We start from the raw sequence: 21,404 nt of genomic DNA on the forward strand, positions 1-21,404 counted from the left end.
CTATCGTAAATTTATGCCTCAACTGGCCCCGCTCATGGTAAATATGTATAAGTATCCACCATCTCTACTGCAGGCATCTATATCCTTGATCTTAAAAAAGGATAAGGAGCCATTACAATGTGGCTCATACCGTCCCATTTCTTTGCTAAATGTGGACTATAAAATCCTTGCTAAAATTTTAAGGATGCGTGTGGAAGCAGTCTTGCCTTCTGTAATTAGCCCAGATCAAACAGAATTTATTAAAGGGAGATATGCCTTCTCTAACCTTAGACGTTTATTTAATGTTCTTTACAATCCTTCGGACTCCAACAGCCCTGAGTTTGTGATCAGTTTAGATGCTGAGAAGGCTTTTCACGTCGAGTGGGGATACCTTATACCTTTTTATGTTTTGGATAAATTTGGCTTTGGTAAAATAATCATCTCCTGGTTGAAGCTTCTTTATACTTCCCCGCTTGCTGCTATCAAAACAAATGGCACATATTCTGACTTTTTTCCTCTTTACAGAGGGACTAGGCAGGGCTGTCCCATGTTGCCATTGCTTTTTGCATTTGCCATTGAGCCCTTGGCCATATCGCTGAGATCAAACCCAGGTATCACCAGGGTTACTAGAAATGGTATGGAACAGAGGGTCTCCTTATATGCAGATGATTTGCTTCTTTATATCTCAAAACCAGCATCTTGAATTCCTACGGTGCTCTCAATGCTTCAACAGTTTAGCCTTATTTCTGGCTATAAGCTGAATCTCGGCAAGAGTGAACTGTTCCCTCTGAATGCTGCTGCACAGAAATATCAGTGTACACTCTCTACTCCATCTGTCTGTGGCAGGGCGTATACGATTAAAATGAACATCCTTTCAAATTATTCTTTTCTTTTTCAGTGTGTCCCTGCATTTGTCCCAGTTTCTTTTTCTTTTCTTTTTTTTGTTTAATCAGACAAGATTCTCTCTGGGTTCATTTGGAACAAAAAAACCCCTACAATACGCAAGACATATCTTCAAAGACTGAAAAAGATGGGGAGGATGGCCTACCAAACTTTATGTTCTATTATTGGGCATATAATATCCTCAGGTACTGGCTACAGGTGGAAGAGATGAATAATGCCATTGCATGGCTGAGCTTGGAGACCTCTTCCTGTGTCTCATCCTCCTTACCAGCCCTGATTTATGCCCAAAAGCAGCTTCCAAGCGCAGGTTTTTATAATAATACTACTGTGAAAGTTACCTTGAAAATATGGTATCAATTTCATCGTTATTTTAAGCTGAACTTTTTTCCCTTCAGTCACCCATTTTGAAAAATCCCTCTTTTCAGCCTTCTTCAGTAGATGGCGCTTTTTATTTGTGGGCCTCCTTGGGTATCAAGTCATTCTCTGATCTGCATATTCAGAATACATTTGCCTCTTTTGAACAGCTCTCATTTAAATTTGGCCTTCCAAAAAGTCATTTCTTTCGTTATTTACAAATCCAGAGTTTTGTTAAGGAGAAATCCTCCCAGTTCCCATGTAGATCTCTGCGTCATGACTTTGACCTTTTGTCACCTCCCCCTTCATCACAGGGCCTGATCTCCTGTCTGTATGAGAGAATATGTTCCTTTGGTAACTCCTCATCTTTGGCTATTAAAATGGCATGGGAGCGGGATCTAGGATGTGTGATTCAGGATGACTTTTGGGATGAAATTCTTTACCGGGTCCATGGCTCCTCATTATGTGCCAAACACGGGTTAATTCAATGTAAGGTTTTACACCGTGTACACTGGACTAAAGCCAGACTAGCTCAAATATACCTCAACCTTAGCCCTGATTGCGACCGGTCATTAAACACCTGCCTTCTTAATACATATGTTCTGGTAATGTCCATCCCTCAAACAATATTGGATTAATATTTTTCTGACTCTATCAAAGATCATCCAGCTGCCCCTCCAACCTGTGCCCTCAACTGCGTTGTTTCTTCCTGAGCAGTTGTCTTACCTGACGCCCCAGGCGGATTTGGTAGCATTTCTCACCTTATTAGCAAGACGCAGAATATTGTTTTGTTGGAAGTCCCCTTCTCCCCCATCGTGGGAAATCTGGATCAGAGATGCTCTGCATTTTAGCAAACTCGAAAAGATTAAATTCACCCTGCGCGGGTCTATGGCCAAATTTTTTAAGATCTGGCAACCCTTTTTTGATCGCTTTCTGTTACAGTTCTGGGTCATTTTGACCCAGCATTTTCAGTTTCTTATGTTTTGGTTCATTTTTGCATTACAGATTATTTTCTGATTCTCTTGTGCTTTGTTGATTATTATTATAAATCTATGTTTCAGTTTATTCATGTTTAGGGATTAGTTCTTAGGTTTTGTGTCTCATGTTTAGTGTAGGTTTACTTCTGTGTCTAATCTGCATCTTTGTGTAGTGGTTTCTTGTTTCCTGTTTTATTGTGAAGGTCCGTGTCGTATGTGAGTGTATACAGTTTCCCTCCCTTGTCTCGTCTCATAAATTACTTCCAGCTGTGTTCCCCACCTGTGTGTAATCTCCCTGTGTTCTTCTGTGTCGTGTCTTCTTATGTTGTAGTCGCTGGTCCATCTGTTAATCTCCTGTTAACCGCCTGTGTTTCAACTGTGTATCTACTGTGTGTTTTCCCTGCTGTCAACCATCATCTACCTTCATCTACTTTCCTTCATTTTCAGGTTTGCTGTTTTGTAGTTTTGTTTTGTTTTCCCAGTATAGTTGAGCTTTAGTTCTGTTTGCCGTTTTCTACTTGTCTTTTATTTTTACAATAACCCTCCTTCGCACCTCCACGAGTGCCTGCACTTGGATCCTCCTTTATTTTTCTCCACACGCAAAGTCTGACATGTTCAGACTTTGCGGTTCTGCAATACTCCCATTTAGCCAGTTCAGAATTTATTTTATTTTATGTTTAATTATACAAACTCTATTGTGCCTGCTAAGCTGACTAAGCTGACCACTCATTTTAAATCTTAGACTGGTTTGTTTGTTTGTTTGTTTGTTTGTTTGTGTAGGGGTGTGGGTTTTGAAACTTTGCACATCTCTTTTGTCCACTTAGGAACTGTTATTTGTATTCCAGGGTTTATTATTTTATTATTAGCTTGGATCTTTCTCTTTTTTTTTTCTTTTTTTTTTCATCTACTGGCACTGTTGTAATTATGAGGTGGGAATATATGTCTCATATTGTTTTACATTCTTCAAAAAGAAAACGGCGTATTGTTCAATTTGTCTTTTGTAAAATCGATGCATAAAATTCAATAAAAATATCTGGGGGAAAACACATTTCTGAGAGCATGAGTGTTGTGCATCTGTTTTTCTGTGACGAGTTCTGTTCTGCATTTTCAGTCTCTGGTGGATGATCCTGTTTAATGTATGCAGCTTATCCAGATACATCACAGGAAGTCAATAATGGGATTCATATTTGGAATATTGAATAGCCTGGACTTCCTCTGGGGAGAAGAGGCATTAGGATGTGTTAATGCTGAGCAATCACTCTGAGCTCTCACAGTTTCTACATTACATTATCTAGCTTTTGATATACAGAGAAAGAAATTGAGTTTCTAGATTAATGAAAAGCCAGTGAAAAAATAGCTCTATATTTTTTACAGAAATTGCACCAATATCTACCATAAACACACCACAGCCTCCAGGGCATCGTGAAATGGAGTCAGGATTAGCAGATGCAAGTAGATATCCACATTTAAAATGAGGTAAAGGGTACAGTTATATTCCATTAATTAACTAACACATCCTCTCACCACAGATTACTGCTGCAGGAACAGCCATTTTCTTCATGCAAAGACCTGACACTCATGGCCAAATGCAGAGATTGTGACTTACTTACAATCAATCTTCATCGTATGTAGAATTTGACATGTTCTTCTTATGGGGAGATACACATTTCATGCAAATCCCTGGCTCCCATAACTGTGTATGTGTACTCGAGCAAGCAGATAATACTCAACTCCGTATGTAGGTCATCTTGCAGATAACAGCTTATATGTCATTCAGAATTTTTTGCAGTGTACTTGGTGCAAAGGAATTATGGCTAATAGAAACAACGGCAAAAAAGACCCTGAAAAACAAATCACAGTGATTTGGTTTTTACTAGTTACTAGTCTTGTCTAGTAACTGCTGACAACCAGATAATAGTGTTAGCTGGTTAATTTTCTACATGAGCATTGGAACCAAAGAGATACTATGTACTGAAAAAACAAACAAAACCCACAGAACTGGGCAAGAGTTCTTCAGGAGCCTCTACCACAGTGAATTAAGCTGTTGTTGTTAACTTGTTATTTTCTGTTTTATCGCGAGAGTACGGTTGCCCGCGAAGTGTTGTTGTTGTGGTCCGTATGTAAAATGGCGGAACGAATAAAAGCGCTGTGAATGAGAGTACAACGTCGTGTCTTTTGAGTTAACATTGGTAGCAGAGGATGGTTTCCAATTACAAAGTACCACCAAAGCTTGATGAAGCCAGGCCATACGAATGCTGGAAGAATGAAGTCAATATCTGGAGACGGGTTACGGAGCTGGATAAAAAGAAACAGGCACTCGCGGTGGCGCTGGGCCTCGAGGGAAGAGCCAGAGAAACGGCCATGGAGATACCCGCAGAAGATTTAGACAAAGATGACGGTATGGAAATACTACTTGCAAAACTTGACGCGGTGTTTCAGAGAGAAGAGAAAGACCGCGCTTATGAAGCCTACTCGTGTTTTGACTCCATTGCAAAGAACCACAGCGTGTCCATGGCAGACTACATTATAGACTTTGAACAGCGTTATAACCGGATGAAAAAGTACAACATGACGCTGCCTGACGCTGTGCTAGCATTTAAGCTTCTAGATACAGCTTGTCTTGATGAGAAAAGTCGACAGCTTGCACTGACAGCGTGCACGGACTTAACGTTTGCGTCTATGAAGTCTGCACTGAAACGGATTTTCGGAGGGAAAGTAACCGAAGTTTTCAGCGGAATTCAACTGAACCAAGAAGCAGTTTTCCTTACGGAACAAAAAGGTCCCAAATACAAACGAAACAACGGTACTTCGTCGCGGAGTGGACAGCGACAACCACTACAAGGTACCAACCCACTTGACAAGTTTGGCAAGCGAACAAGATGTGCTATTTGTCAGAGCACTTACCACTGGGCGAAAGACTGTCCTCATCGTAATGGTGACCAAGTAAAGCTAACTGAAGATGGGAAAGTGGAGGAGTGTAACATTACTTTGTACACTAAAGCCTCAATGACAGACTCTGAAATCTTCCTGACTGAGGCACTGGGGTCAGCCATTATTGATACTGCATGTACACGTACAGTTTGTGGTCAGAAGTGGCTAGATAGTTACATGCGTGACCTCAGCCAAGGCCAAGTAAACAAGCTGTTGCAATCAGAAACCCCCAGCTCCAGACCATTTCGCTTTGGGGATGGTATTGTAGTGTATTCCAGCAGAAAAGTGAAACTTCCAGCAAAAATTGGACAAACAAAATGTGACATTGAAAGTGAAGTAGTTCCTGTTGACATTCCACTACTACTGAGCAAAACGTCTCTCAAGAAAGCAGGGACTGTTCTAGACATGGAGAATGACAGTGTTGTCATGTTCAAGCAGCCTGTTCCCCTAGAGCTCACTAGTTCGGGACACTATTGTGTGGACATTAGAGATGAAAATACTACAGAAAGCTGCAATGAAAATGAAGTTCTCATGGTAACTGCTGAAATGTCTACAAAAGAGAAACAGAAAGTCCTTGTGAAACTTCATAAGCAGTTTGGTCATGCATCTGCAGAGAGGATATTGAGGCTCATCCAAAGCTCTGGCAATACAGATAAACAATGTGCAGTTATTCTACAAGAGATAGTTCGGGACTGTGACATTTGTCAGAAATATTGCAAAACCAAGCCGAGACCTGCTGTTGGTCTACCCCTGGCTTCTGAGTATAATGAGACAGTAGCGATGGATCTACATGAGCTGGAGCCCAATGTGTGGTACCTTCACATCATCGACCACTTCACACGCTGCAGTGCTGGCAGCATCGTAAAGACAAAGAAAGCTGCAGAGATCGTCAACTCCTTCATTCACACCTGGATAAGCATTCACGGTGCCCCCAGACGGCTCTACACAGACAACGGCGGAGAGTTCAACAACACAGACATTCGGGACATGGCTGAAAACTTCAACATTGAGGTAAAAACAACGGCGGGGTATAGTCCCTGGAGCAACGGACTACTGGAGAGACATAACATGACACTTACAGAAATCCTCCTGAAGGTAAAAAAGGAACGAGGATGTGACTGGCACACTGCGCTAGACTGGGCCCTTATGGCCAAAAACAGTATGCTTAATGTACATGGTTATAGTCCACATCAACTTGTGTTTGGCCAAAACCCCAACCTTCCTTCTGTGTTGATGGATAAGCCACCTGCCTTAGAGGGCACAACTGTAAGTGCAAGAGTAGCTGAACATATCTCAGCATTACATGCTTCCAGAAAAGCATTTACTGAGGCAGAGTGTTCAGAAAGGATCAGGAGAGCACTACGCAAACAACTTAGGCCTACAGATGACAAATACAGTGGGGCAAAAAAGTATTTAGTCAGCCACCGATTGTGCAAGTTCCCCCACTTAAAATGATGACAGAGGTCAGTAATTTGCACCAGAGGTACACTTCAACTGTGAGAGACAGAATGTGAAAAAAAATCCATGAATTCACATGGTAGGATTTGTAAAGAATTTATTCGTAAATTAGGGTGGAAAATAAGTATTTGGTCACCTCAAACAAGGAAAATCTCTGGCTCTCACAGACCTGTAACGTCTTCTGTAAGAAGCTTTTCTGTCCCCCACTCGTTACCTGTATGAATGGCACCTGTTTGAACTCATCATCTGTATAAAAGACACCTGTCCACAGCCTCAAACAGTCAGACTCCAAACTCCGCCATGGCCAAGACCAAAAAGCTGTGGAAGGACACCAGGAAAAGTATTGTAGACCTGCACCAGACTGGGAAGAGTGAATCTACAATAGGCAAGCAGCTTGGTGTGAAAAAATCAACTGTGGGAGCAATCATCAGAAAATGGAAGACATACAAGACCACTGATAATCTCCCTCGATCTGGGGCTCCATGCAAGATCTCATCCCGTGGGGTGAAAATGATCATGAGAACGGTGAGCAAAGATCCCAGAACCACACGGGGGGACCTGGTGAATGACCTGCAGAGAGCTGGGACCAAAGTAACAAAGGTCACCATCAGTAACACACTACAACGGCAGGGAATCAAATCCCGCAGTGCCAGACGTGTTCCGCTGCTGAAGCCAGTGCATGTCCAGGCCCGTCTGAAGTTTGCCAGAGAGCACATGGATGATACAGCAGAGGATTGGGAGAATGTCATGTGGTCAGATGAAACCAAAGTAGAACTTTTTGGTATAAACTCAACTCGTCGTGTTTGGAGGAAGAAGAATACTGAGTTGCATCCCAAGAACACCATACCTACTGTGAAGCATGGGGGTGGAAACATCATGCTATGGGGCTGTTTTTCTGCCAAGGGGACAGGACGACTGATCCGTGTTAAGGACAGAATGAATGGGGCCATGTATCGTGAGATTTTAAGCCAAAACCTCCTTCCATCAGTGAGAACTTTGAAGATGAAACGAGGCTGGGTCTTCCAACATGACAATGATCCAAAACACACCGCCCGGGCAACAAAGGAGTGGCTCCGTAAGAAGCATTTGAAAGTCCTGGAGTGGCCTAGCCAGTCTCCAGACCTCAACCCCATAGAAAATCTGTGGCGGGAGTTGAAAGTCCGTGTTGCTCGGCGACAGCCCCAAAACATCACTGCTCTCGAGAAGATCTGCATGGAGGAATGGGCCAAAATACCAGCTACTGTGTGTGCAAACCTTGTAAAGACCTATAGTAAACATTTGACCTCTGTTATTGCCAACAAAGGTTATGTTACAAAGTATTGAGTTGTATTTTTGTTATTGACCAAATACTTATTTTCCACCCTGATTTACGAATAAATTCTTTACATATCCTACCATGTGGATTCATGGATTTTTTTTTCACATTCTGTCTCTCACAGTTGAAGTGTACCTCTGGTGCAAATTACTGACCTCTGTCATCATTTTAAGCGGGGGAACTTGCACAATCGGTGGCTGACTAAATACTTTTTTGCCCCACTGTATGAGGCAGGAGATAAAGTATACTACAAACGAGTCGACTGTACAGAGTGGAAGGGCCCAGGTGTAGTTATTGGGCAGGATGGAACTGTTGTATTTGTAAGACATGGGGGGACTCTTGTAAGAGTACACCAGTCAAGATTGACTAAAGTGGATTCACGGACTGGAGATAAACAAATATCACACAGTACTACTGATGATGACAACAAAGACGCAGTTGAAAATGATGACACTGACACACCCGATGGGGAACAGAGTATTAGTGAGGAAGAAGACATCACTATTGACAGAGAAACTAACACTACAGAAAACATGTCTGTCACACAAACTGCAAATGAGCCCTCTACACCCACTGATCATGTCTCTGCAAATGTAAAGTTAAGATCAGGACAGCTGATTGCTTTTACCAACAGAGACAACGGTGTTCAACACACAGCCAGAGTGCTAGGCAGAGCGGGAAAAGCAAAAGGGCAATACAAAAACTGGTACAATGTGCAATATCTTGAGCATGATGGTAGTGAAGGTGAAAAGAAAGCTGTAGACATGTCACTTGTTGATGGTCTTTGCACTGAAGCTGAAAACAGAGATGCAGATGTACTCATAACAAAAGATATTTCCTTTGATTCTGCTAAGCAGCAGGAGATTGAGAGCTGGCAAAGTAATGGTGTGTTTGATGAAGTGAAAGACCTGGGTCAAAAATGTGTGTCTACTAGATGGGTCTGTACACTCAAAGAAACTACTAATGGTGTTGTCCCAAAGGCTCGACTTGTGGCACGGGGGTTTGAAGAGGTAAATACTAAAGAACTACAGAAAGACTCTCCAACATGTGCGTCTGAGTCCCTCAGACTGGTGCTAGCTGTGATATGTCAAAACAAGTGGAGAGTAAATTCAATGGACATTAAATCTGCCTTCTTGCAGGGAATGCAACTGTCAAGAGACATCTATCTTCGTCCCCCACCTGAAGCTGGCAAGGACAATGTTCTATGGAAACTGAAAAAGTGTGTTTATGGACTTGCAGATGCTTCACTTTATTGGTACAATAAGGTCAAAGACATTATGCTCAAAACTGGTGGTAAAATATCACAGGTTGATCCTGCAGTGTTCTATTGGCAGAATGAACAATCTGAGGTTACAGGAGTGCTTGCATGTCACGTTGATGATTTCCTTTGGGCTGGTTCAAGTCACTTTGCAACTCATATCATTCCTGTACTGAAATCTACCTTCCTTGTGGGCCGTGAAGAACATGACAGCTTTTCTTATGTTGGTATGGACATTTGTACAGTTAATGATGTAATAGAGGTGCATCAACAACTTTACATTGACAACCTACAACCGGTTCAGCTACAAGCAGCACGGGCTGTACAGAGGGAGGCTCCCTTAAGTGAAACAGAACGTGAGCAACTCAGGTCAAAAATAGGACAGATTTTGTGGGTTGCCAAACAAACAAGGCCTGATGTTATGTTTGACACATGTAGCCTTGGATCTAATATCAAAGATGCAACTGTACAGTCTATTCATGAAGTGAACAAAGTTATCCGTAAACTTAAGGCAGAGAAAGTGACTCTTAAGTTTCAGCACTTGGGTAACAGTGAGGATCTGGCATTGGTTGTTTTCAGTGATGCTTCATTTGGCAACCTTCCTGATGGCGGTACTCAAGGAGGGGCATTAATCGTCCTTATGGGTAAAGGAGGAAAGTTTTGTCCTCTCTTCTGGCAGTCTAAAAAAATCAGGCGCGTGGTCAGAAGTACACTGGCAGGAGAAACTCTTGCCATGTCAGATGGAATAGACAGTGCTGTCTTCCTGGCAACACTTTTTTCTGAGCTTACAACTGGTAACACTGGTCTAAACGCTCTTCCTTTGATCTGTGTAACTGATAATCATTCCTTGTTTGATGCACTCAAGTCTACTAAGCAGGTTACAGAGAAGAGACTGAGGCTAGAAATGAGCAGCATTAAAGAGCTCATACAAGCCAAGAAAATCAGACAGGTTTGTTGGTCAGATTCAAAATCTCAACTTGCTGATTGTCTGACGAAAAAGGGAGTTTCACCTTTAACCCTTCTAAAGGCGCTAGATGAAGGACTCTGGATACTGTAATCCTTTGTCTACAAAGTTGTCTTTGCATTCAAATGTACCATTGTTTATTGTGTGCAATGATAGTATGCTTTAAGTAAAGCAAAGCACTTTTGAAATGTTTTTTTTGTTTATATAAATATATACATATATGTATACAAATGTTTACAGGGGTGTGTATACAAATGTTTACTGGGGTGTGTTTATACTCTTATTTTATTTTTTTAAGAAAGAGGGAGATTGTTAACTTGTTATTTTCTGTTTTATCGCGAGAGTACGGTTGCCCGCGAAGTGTTGTTGTTGTGGTCCGTATGTAAAATGGCGGAACGAATAAAAGCGCTGTGAATGAGAGTACGACGTCGTGTCTTTTGAGTTAACAGTTGTCTCGTACAAAGCAAACACTGAATACACAGAGGGAGATCTAGAAATAAACATGATAAACAAAACATGGTAAGAAGATAAACGTAGAGTGACTTAGTTTTCTATTTTATGTTATTTATATGCAAATGTCAAATAAATGTTTACAAGTCACTACTTTATTATGTGCATCCTGCTAGTAAGTAGGGTTGGACTGTCTTTTGCCTTGGACCTGCCTTAATTCTTTGTGGCACATATTTTGTGTAGCTTATCTTTATACACTGTTTAATTAAAGACATTAGATAATGACTTATATCATAGTTTACTCTTCATGTGCTTTATTGAAAAAACAATCTGTTGAATCACCTGGTAATTATATTCACAATAATCATTTATATTATCTCTAGGGATTTGCTAGCTTAGCTTAGCTCATAGCTCAGTGTGTCAGACATTTAGCTACTCCCAATAGAATGAATTGGAAACCTGGCTCGGCACCCTGGAAAATCCTTTAGTGAGCCAACCCTGTCATTGATGAAAGTGAAGGCAGCTTAGCCACTGTTAGCTCTCCCCCAGCAAATTGTATTGAGCAGCCGGGAAACCAGGCTGGCTGACTGATGGTGAGAAAGAAGCATAGTTCTAAACAGAAGCCCCCGGTATTTCACCGACACATCCACATTTCAAATCAAAATTTCAAATTTACCACACTCCCTCCACTTTCCTCAAACTCACTTAAAAAGTTAAAAATAAAAAACTTTCTTTTATCTCTTAGCTAATTATGAGATAATGTCCAACTTTCCTTTTATCTCAAAAATTCTTGAAAGAGTAGATGTAAAACAGGTAACTGATTATCTGCAGAGGAAACAGAAACTGCAGAAACAGCTTTAGTGAAAGTTAATCTTCTTATGGCCTCTGACAGTGGACTCTGTCCTGCTAGAACTCAGTAGAGCATTCAGTGCTGTTGACCATAATATTTTATTACAGAGATTAGAGAATGCGAGATATTAAGGATACTGTGCTGCAATGGTTTGATTCATACCTATAGAATCTATCTTGTTCATGTAAATGGAGCATCTTCTTCACATAGTAGGTTAATTCCACATAGTTAACCTAGAGTTCCACAGGGTTCTGTTCCATTATCATTCGAAATTACAGAATAAATTTCAATTGCAGATGATATCTAGTTTTATTTATCCGTGATGCGAGATGTGACACACAAAGTAGGTACTATAAACCGCGTAAATGGCATAAAGCCATGAGCTCAAGCTTCCTGCTTCTAAATTCAGAAGAAAACTAGGGTTATTGTAATCAGCCATAAATAGATATTGAATAAGATATTCAAAGATATTGAAACCTCTTTTATGAGCGTGACGCTGAGTGGTAAATCCTGTGAGTATAAGCCGGTGTCTGAGTGGTGAGCCTAGCTGAGGACTGGAGCAACAGGCTGGAGAGTACCGGCTCAACCTGGGATACACTGAAAATGAAATGAATCCTTAGAGATGTAGGGAGTTTGACAGCAGATGGTGAGCGGATGATGTTGACACGGACCACCAACTGTAAAGTATTCATTAAACTCAATGGAACAAGCCAAAGTGCTGGTCATCAGAAACATGGAGGAGCTGGACAAATACTGAGGTTCAACTTACATTGGAGGTATGAATACACATGTGACGTGACACACAACATAACACATGGCACAGTCTAAAAGAACTTCATCTGCATCCGGCAACAATATCAATATAACTCATTGGAATTCTGTTTATGATGATCTGGAACTGAGAACATTTCAATACACAGACTGTAATGTTCTAGACTTAGAAAAGGATATAGCAGAGGTGTGGACTCGAGTCACATGACTTGGACTCGAGTCAGACTCGAGTCATTAATTTTATGACTTTAGACTTGACTTGAAAAAATGTTCTAAGACTTGTGACTTGACTTGGACTTTTACACCAATGACTTGGGACTTGAATTGGAATTGAACCGGTTTACTTGAAAAGACTTGATATTTTACCCCAAATATAAAATTTAACATGCATATTATATAGAGATTGAAAATGTGACGTCATTCACGGGTAGAACCGCAAAGGATTCTGGGAACTCGTGGCAAGCGGTACTAGCGCACGCAGGCTTTCAATTAAAATCAGTTATACAGCGATAAAAAGAAACACAAAAATGTCAAGAAGCCGTTTTATTATTAACTGCAATAGCCGGTCGCATGACAGCCACGGGAAGCCGACGGGTAAAGAGATCGGTTGTTATCGGATTACTTCGTTGAAGAGAAATTGTTCGAGCCATGTTTCCGAAGTAACAAAGACGAGACGGATGGCCTGGATTGCAGCTATTCAAAGATCAAATATAACATCCCAGAACACTCCAGCTCACAGGTTAGTCTGCTCCAAGCATTTACACGAAGGTCAGTGTTTTTTAGTAGTTAATGCGTCACTTTCATAACATAACTGGTGATATAGGTTACAAGCAAGTCTGGCGCTGAACAGAAATTGTCGCGCTATGCTCCTTTATTTATTGTGCATAAATAGTGAATTGTCCTGACACAATATTGCGTTTCGCTTCTGTTATTATGGTACATTGACAAAAACATATACTTTTATTCACAGGATAAAACAGTTTTTTTGTATCACTGATTGCCCAGTACGATTACAGCATACAATATTGTTGTCACTGCTACATTTCTGTGATGCTACCAGAAATTATTTCCACTGCTAATTAATTACCGTTGAGCTCAAAGGTCCTATTAATAAACGGTTAACGAATGTGTATTTATGACGACAATTTGTGAGACTGGTAAACTTATGATACGTACGATGGTCTTTCGTTCTACACGGTGCATTTCAAGGTCCTGCACCCATCCGTCGGTAAACTGTACCTGGGCTTGTTGCAGTGACCTGAAGTTACTAAACTTCATGAGTGTATGCACTCACTCCAAGAACCGTATGATTATAAATATGCATATAAATATGCTAAGATGAGATAGCTGACTTCATCTAACTAGCAAATGTTGTCCAGGCTACGTTGGTGATACAGTTTTTTTTAATGTGTATGATATTTTTGTCATGCGATTTTAAAGCCGGTCCTACAACCGCATCCAAGAATAACATGCAGCTTATCTCAGAACTGTCGGTGAAAATTATTCTTGGAGCTAGGTTTAATTGAGCTGCATTTTAAAGAGGTGCAATTTCACAATTTGTGTATATTTTCTAAGTTCACTATTTTGTCATGTGTTGAGAAAAACGCAGATTTTAAAATTACATGGTCTAATATTTACATAACTGCAACATTATTTTTTCGTTTTTTTTTTTTAAAAGACTCGAAAGGACTTGAAATTCAAAGTTTCAGACTTGTGACTTGACTCGGACTTTTACACCAGTGACTTGAGACTCGACTCTGACTTGCCTGACATTACTTGAGACTTGACTTGAGACTTGAGGATAAAGACTTGAGACTTACTTGAGACTTGCAAAACAATGACTTGGTCCCACCTCTGGGATATAGACCCTGAAAATAATTTCTTCTACAACATTAGCAGTAACTGCTGCTACTTCACTGATGAACAGTTTAAGCACACCATCAACACGGAAAACTAATTATCAATAATCCATTTTAACAGCAGAAGTCTGTATGCCAACTTCAACAATAAAAAGGAATATCTAAATGAGTTGACAAATCCATTTGGAATTATTGCCATTTCTGAAACATGGATCAATGCTGAGAAAGGACTGGACTTTGGACTGGAGGGATATGATGTGAATTGTGTAAATAGAAGGAACAAAAGTGGAGGGGGAGTAGCTGTGTATGTGGATAAAACCCTAAATTACAAGGTGGTGGAAAGTATGACAACTGCGATTGATAATTTATTAGAATGTATAATATCCATGCATCCATCCATTCGCTTCCGCTTCTCCTTTTTCAGGGTCGCTGGAGCCTATCCCAGCTGTCATAGGGCGAGAGGCGGGGTACACCCTGGACAGGTCGCCAGTCTGTCGCAGGGCTAACACACAGGGACAGACAACCATTCACACTCACATTCACTCGCACATGCACACCTAATGGCAATTTGGATTTTCCAATTAACCTATCCCCACAAGCTGCATGTCTTTGGACGGTGGGAGGAAGCCGGAGTACCCGGAGGGAACCCACACAAACACGGGGAGAACATGCAAACTCCACACAGAAAGACCCCGGCCTGATGTTGGAATTGAACTCAGGACCTTCTTGCTGTGCGGCAACAGTGCTAACCACCGTGCTGCGAATGTATAACAATTGAAATTTATAAGGAAAATGAGAAAAACGTAATAATTAGCTGTATATATAGAACACCTGGCTCTAGTATTCAAGTATTTAATGACTTCATAGAAGAAATATTCTCTAAAACAAATCAAAAAGTTATGTTTATCTGTGGTGATTTTAATATTGACCTGTGGAATCCGAAAAAGCATAACATGACTGAATGTCTAAACTCTATGTACAGTTTGAGTTTACATCCTAAAATAACCAGAATTACAGCTCATTGTGCCACCTTACTTGACAATATTTTCACTAACAATATGGAAAACAACATTGCGAGCAGATTATTAATTAAAGACATCAGTGATCACCTACCAGTTTTTGCAATTTATGACACTAATTACAAGAAAAATCAGCATGAGGAACAACTGAGATACAGACGTGTAAGGACAGAAGAAACTATGAATGCACTTAAGAACAATCTATTAAATCAGGACTGGAACAATGTTTACAAAGAAACTGATATTGATATTGCTTATGGCATACTTTTAAGAATATTCATGGAATATTCATGTACGATAAAAACTGTCCAACAATAAAATACAACAGAAAGCACAAATGATCAAGGAAAGTTGCTGTTTAATTTAATCACTGACTTAACTCTGTGGGATCCAGGGTATAATTGGCCATTTTTGACTACTTTTAATTTGACCTCTATATTTCACCTTTAAAAACTATTAAGCTCACCTTGTTTAGTATCATTCTTTTCAGCACAACTTCACGTCTGAATTTACAATTATTTTTTTCAGTTTGAAATACGCTAATAATACAATAAACCTAAATTCAGGTCTAAATTTTTACTGTAACAACCACTAACATGCCTAATGATTCATTTTCAAATCTTGAAATGGAAATAGAATTTGTAAATTATAAAAACCTTTGCACAAGTTTTGCAAACAATGTTATATGCAACTATTTATCTAAAAATGTAGCATGTATCTATCTAGAACAATCAGGTGCTCTGCATCAAATAAGATACCACACACATTATTTGTGCCACTCCCAAAAAATTGTTTCTGTTCACTGTAATGCAGAGGAGAACCACAGGGAAAAACCCTGCAGGCCTGATGGCAGGGCCCACTACACTACACACTGCAAACACGCCAAACGTCAAAAATCTCTTAACAACTCAAAACTTGCTCGTTCTCTTTCTTTCGCTCACTTGCCGGGATCACTCTTAAAAATTTCCCCTCTTCCTAAACAACCAAATGCCGCATGTTACCATATAATTTTTTAATTGGTCGACATGGTACGCTTTAACACTAATAGGGAAGGGGTGTTTTTCTTTTTCTTTTTTTCACGCGCAAGCAGAGTGCATGCTAGCGCTGTCGTATTTCTGCTCAGGCTCACATTTGCCAAAATCTGCGTTTTGTCTGGACACAAGACGTAGCACACCTTCATCATGCAGCTCTTCAGAGTGGTACCGGGCTGATTTGGCTATCTCCTCTGCTACAATAAAACTTGCTTTCACAACAGCTTCACTTTGTGATTTTGCTCTGGTGAAAAAAGTCTGCTGAAATGTCAGATTCTTCTTTAGCTCTTCTACTTTCTGTAGTTTCTGCTCTGCATTTAGGTTTTTCAACTTATCCTGACGTTTTGTCTCGTAGTGCTGTCTTAAATTAAATTCCTTAATTACAGCCACATTAGCTCCACTAATAAGACACACGGGTTTACCAGCAATGTCTGTAAACATATATTCAGTCACCCACTGGCGCTGAAAGGCTCTGCTTTCACAATCAACTTTTCTCTCCACCATTGTGAGCGGCTAGCTTCGCAATAACAGAAGTTTGACTTTATTGACGCGGGAATGTTCCCAGTTAGCCTAGCATTAGGCAAGGAGGCTGCAGCGCTGCATTATGGGATCTGTAGTTTGTATATTATTAGCACCTCATATCGCCGGGCCATGCATGATAACAATAATAGTACATCTATATAAAAGGATCTCGCGGGCCGGATATAAATGTACGCCGGGCCGGATGTGGCCCGCGGGCCTTGACTTTGACACATGTGGTTTAGATAGACTGTACAAATTGTGGAGATGAAACCATCAGCTCATGTTGTTCTGGAGGTTGGTGGCTGCTGGCAGGAATGACCACGTTTCTTTCTGGCTTGCAGCATACTTGAAGAAGTCTCTCAATAAACAGTTTTTTGATTGCTCACAGAATGTGAATAAGCTCCAGGAACTCCAGAGCCAGGCTGTATTTTTACCAGTGTGATTGGTGACGCACTGATTTATCTGATGGCGCTATTTTTGATTTACATGAAAATCATTGGCGCCCGCCTGGCACACACTTCAAGAAGTGGAATCTGTTTACTCCTTGGTAGATGTAGCCATTGTTACATTTTACTATTTTGTTTTGTGTTCATTATGAGGTGCTGCACCATGCAAAAAACTGGTTAACCACTTGCCTGTTCTAAGCTCTGTGCCGATCACTGAGACAGCCCACAACACCAGTTATCATTGTAACTATGTAGACGTCTTTTAAACATTTGTCTTCAATTCAGATAGTATAAGGTAAAATATTTCACATTAATTTAATTTTTGAGTGCCTACTTGGTAAATCCTTTTGTAAATAGCTTTTCTGTTTCCATGAATACTCTTGGTCTTCAAAGAGTTCAATGTAGGAGGTCAAACAACTTGAACAGCACAACCTCCAAAACAACTCCAGTACTATCGCAAATCTGATTTTGTTTGTGAAAATGCACTAATTTTTTTTTTTTTTATTTCTTTCAGGACCAATGGATTGGTGAATGAGTGAGAAGCTGTGATTTGCTGCATTTGTTTTTCCTTTAAATTGTATGACATTTATTTGTTTTTTTTTGTTTTTTTTGTATAATGTGGACATTTTTGTCAACATGTTCTCCAAATAAAAAAATGTATTATATGTATGTATATGTATTATACTCATTTGTTGGCTGGGCCTGAATTGGGACCCATCATTATTAACCCATCTGGGAAAACACATTTGGCATTTCCACAAAGGTCAGTCTGCTGTTGTAGTTAATACGTCATTTTTCTTAGTGATATAGGTTACAAGCAAGTCTGGCGCTGAACAGAAATTGTCGCGCTATGCTCCTTTATTTATTGTGCATAAATAGTGAATTGTCCTGACACAATATTGCGTTTCGCTTCTGTTATTATGGTACATTGACAAAAACATATACTTTTATTCACAGAATAAAACAGTTGTTTTGTTTCACTAATTGCCCAGTACGATTACAGCATACAATATTATTGTCACTGCTACATTTCTGTGATGCTACCAGAAATTATTTCCACTGCTAATTAATTACCATTGAGCTCAAAGGTCCTATTAATAAACGGTTAACAAATGTGTATTTATGAAGACGATTTGTGAGACTGGTAAACTTATGATACGTACGATGGTCTTTACTTTCTACACAGTGCATTTCAAGGTCCTGCACCCATCCGTCGGTAAACTGTACCTGGGCTTGTTGCAGTGACCTGAAGTTACTAAACTTCATGAGTGTATGCGCTCACTCCAAGAAGCGTATAATTATAAATATGCATATAAATATGCTACGATGAGATAGCTGACTTCATCTAACTAGCAAATGTTGTCCAGGCTACGTTGGTGATGCAGTTTTTTTTTAACGTGTATGATATTTTTGTCATGCGATTTTAAAGCCAGTCCTACAACCGCATCCAAGAATAACATGCAGCTTATCTCAGAACTGTCGGTGAAAATTATTCTTGGAGCTAGGTTTAATTGAGCTGCATTTTAAAGAGGTGCAATTTCACAATTTGTGTATATTTTCTAAGTTCACTATTTTGTCATGTGTTGAGAAAAACACAGATTTAAAAATTACATGGTCTAATATTTACATTTAGCATATAACTGCAACATGCTTTTTTTCGGGGGGGTTTTAAAGACTCGAAAGGACTTGAAATTCAAAATTTCAGACTTGTGACTTTACTTGGACTTTTACACCAGTGACTTGAGATTCGACTCTGCCTGACATTACTTGAGACTTGACTTGAGACTTGAGGATAAAGACTTGAGACTTACTTGAGACTTGCAAAACAATGACTTGGTCCCACCTCTGCTAATTAGAAGCCCAAACCACCTTTGGCTCCTTTAATGTGCAAGTGGAGTGGCTCTACTCTGAATTCCCCCTGAATGACTGAACTCCTCACCCTATAGCTCTAAGGGACACAAGGATTGAGGTTACATCTACAATATCAGTCTGTAGTGGTGAATAGAGAGCTGAGTGTAAACACAAAGCTGACAGTTTACTTGTGGAACTCTCTACCCTCATTTATGGTCACAAACTCTTTGTAGTGACCATTAGAATGAGATTGTGGATACGAGCAGCAGTAGGTGGTTGCAAAGTGAGTGTATGCATTGCTTAAAAGTTTTCCTTTTTCTTATCTGTTTAAACTGAATGTAATGGTCTTTTTTTGAGGAGTTATTTTCAAGCACAGGGAAATGTGATTGTGTTTTTTGCACAATTTGTCAAAAAAGAGACCAAAAACATGGCTGAAGGACACTAAAAATTTGAGTTAGACGCTCTCTATTTCTTTTTGTTATATTTTTTTCTATTTATATATTTACTCCCCAGCAACAGGTATGTGATTCGTCAGTGTTAAAATACACAACAAACAAGTGGGAAATTGAATCCTAGGTGTTTGTAGGAGGTCCACCATGTGTGTTTAAACAGCATATCTAAAATTTCCACTAAAACTGTTATTATTTGAGATCTGTGGCTTTACCCTGCTGCAGCTTTCTGAGCAGCCTCTGAATCATATGAAGTCTGACTTCAATGATTTAATCTTTAATTCAGTGCATGGATTGGAGTGAAAGGAGTGAGGATTAAAAAGTCTAGAAGACAAATGTAAAAAATTATCAGTTCTAACATTTTTTATTATTATTTCTATTTTCATTTACTATCTGCAGTCGTTCTTGTGATTTTTAGCAACTTTAAAACTTACTCTTGTTTCTCTGTTTGTCGTTTCTTCCCGTCTGGTTTGTAGTTTTAATAAGAATCACTGTAGACATGAGCTAGCATTACACTCTGTGGTCACTAAGCTAGTAATGCTACTGCAAAAGTGAGAAGTGTCACCTGAAGTACAGTTTCCACATCTTTATTCAAATTCCAGTAAGAGTAACTATGTAAATTAGAATGTTGTTTTTTGCAGTCTCTTTCTTTGTGAAAACAAAGTGAAATGTGCACATGCAAGCAGTAGCCAGCAGCAGTCTAAGCTTTATCCATGACAATAGCAGTGGACATCTGGACAGACTGTCTGATGGCAGTCACGGCTCCAAAATGGAAATGTCATAAAGACCTTTGTGCCCACAGCAATTTGACATTCAAATGAGTGATTGCCATTTTTCCAAAGAACAATCCCCAGTGTACTGACTCAAACATACTGCAGAATTAAAACCCATTCAGCTGCTGAGCAGGATTCAAAAGCTAAATGTTTGTGTATCAGGGCTCAAGCACTGAACATGAATGCACTACTCATTTTCTTCTTATTACTTGTATAATTTGTGAAAATAAATCTCTTTTTTAAGAGCTAAACATGCCTGAAAACTTGTGAAGCTTTGCATGTGTGTCAGAAAAGGTGAACATTTAGATATTTAATGGGACATATCTGTGTTGTATGGAGATGTCTAGGAGAGAGGGCAGTGGACACAAGCTTGGAGAAGGTAAAATGGAAAGGTGATGTTTAGCAACTACAGAGGGAGCTACCACAAAGCTAACAGTGATAAGGTATAGGGTAGGAGTGACAGATGGGTCTCTCATTTACACACGTAGTCCTCTTCTCTCTAGAGCACACCTCCACTTCTCCAGGCTCTCTTCCACCTGCTCCCTACTCTCCCTACAGATCACAATCAAATTTATGAACGTTAGTCCACAGAGACTCCTGCCTCACCTCATCAGTCAACCTGTCCATCACTACTGCAAACAAGAACAGACTCGGAGTAGGTGTAAACCCATCTGATACCGCCCTCATGCCTCATCACTGTCTCACTGTCCTGCACCACCCTGACCTCCTCAGTACCACAGTGTCTCGCTTGGCATGTTTTTTTCTAGATTTACAAAGACACAGTCCAGTTCCTTCTGACCTTCTCTGTAGTTTTCATTAACACTATTCAAAAAAACATGTATAGTGCTCGTCCATGAATCCATACTGTTGCACACTGAATATGGGATTATGAGACTGACACTACATTCTGATTTTATTTACATTTTACAAAATCTCAATGTAACGTTGGACCCGATAAACATACGCTGGAGCGAATATGATGACAGCAGAACTTTTTATTTGACACTGTGGTTTTTGTATTGTTCACTGGGACACAGACACTCCCGCTCTCTCTGCTGTCACGTCCGCTCTCCCTCCCCTCCGACTGTCACTGCCAACATATAAAGAGACACAATCACTGTCAGATCCCAGCACACCTGTTCACCCCGCCCCTGCGCCGCCCCAGGAGCTCACTGCGTCACCCCTCCTCTGCAGCTGGCCAGAGACCACACTCACACCACACTCAACTTTTTGGGAATTGGACT

The sequence above is a fragment of the Astatotilapia calliptera genome, chromosome 16 (assembly GCF_964374335.1).
Source record: "Astatotilapia calliptera chromosome 16, fAstCal68.1, whole genome shotgun sequence".
NCBI classification, from domain to species: domain Eukaryota; kingdom Metazoa; phylum Chordata; class Actinopteri; order Cichliformes; family Cichlidae; genus Astatotilapia; species Astatotilapia calliptera.